The 1,043-nt window shown below is 33.7% G+C and overlaps 1 non-coding gene across 1 annotated transcript; it reads left to right on the top strand.

Moving 5' to 3' along the window:
* Positions 1-426: 426 nt before the first annotated feature.
* LOC118883164 lies at positions 427-529 on the top strand. The gene has a single exon (XR_005016952.1). It is a non-coding gene; the product is annotated as a U6 spliceosomal RNA (small nuclear RNA).
* The last annotated feature ends 514 nt before the right edge of the window (positions 530-1,043 follow it).

Below are 1,043 nucleotides of genomic sequence, written 5' to 3'. Positions count from 1 at the left end.
GAAGAGAGAGAGAGAGAAACAAAGATTACCAAGAATAATTTATTGAAATAGCTGATTTCTTGAATTATGAAAGAATATTCCTTCCCTCAGAATTTCTCCAGGTCCATATAATCCACAGGCACACAGAACTTTAGGTGAAGTAAAATGAGCACCCTAGTTATCCAACGATATGTTTCATAGAGCAGACAACAAGAAAAGTGGAGAGAGGAAGCAGATGGTTCAAAATTGAATCAATTTACTTACGAACATAACCCTCAAAATATCTGTGAGATTGTCTTAAGGCAAAAGAATCAGATCGAACAATTGATTCTGTTAACCATAGCATGTTAAGCAAATCATAGGGCTACCAGGAATGATGTCTTTGGGATATCATCCAGATGCTATGATATACAGGTGGAAAAAATAGCCACCCAAAAGACGATTTAGATGCTCACTTGGCAGTACATATATTAAAATTGGAACAATACAGAGATAAGTATGGCCCTTACACAAAGATGACATGAAAATTCTTGAAGCAATCATATTTTGGAGAAAGGAGAGTTATTGTTTAGTGGGTATGAAGTTTCAGTTTGGGATAATGAAGAAGTTCTGAAGATGGATGTTGGTGATGGTTGCATAACAATGTGAATGAATTTAACGCCACTGGACTATACACTTAAGGACGGTTCAAATAACAAATTTTATGATATATATTTTTTATCATAATTTTAAAAAAGAAAGGATCTGGGAAATACCAGAAAGGTCCAATTCCTCTCTAAATGGCGCTCCTAACTTAATTCCAGGGCTGTGAAATTTTTGTTTGTATAATTTTTCTTGAGTTAAAGAACCATATAGCCAGTCTGCTGTTCTTTTATTAAATACATTTTTATTATAATTGTCGATTTACATGCAGTTGTAAAAAATAATATAAAGATGCCATTACACATTATCCAGTTCCCGCAATAATAACATCTTGCAAAACTATAGTACAATACAATAACCAGGATACTGAAATTTATAGTCAAAATACAGGACATTTCCATCCCACAAGGATCCCTCAGTTT

The sequence above is a fragment of the Balaenoptera musculus genome, chromosome 16, assembly GCF_009873245.2.
Source record: "Balaenoptera musculus isolate JJ_BM4_2016_0621 chromosome 16, mBalMus1.pri.v3, whole genome shotgun sequence".
NCBI classification, from domain to species: Eukaryota; Metazoa; Chordata; class Mammalia; order Artiodactyla; family Balaenopteridae; genus Balaenoptera; species Balaenoptera musculus.
This window is presented reverse-complemented; position numbering and strand designations above follow the sequence as displayed.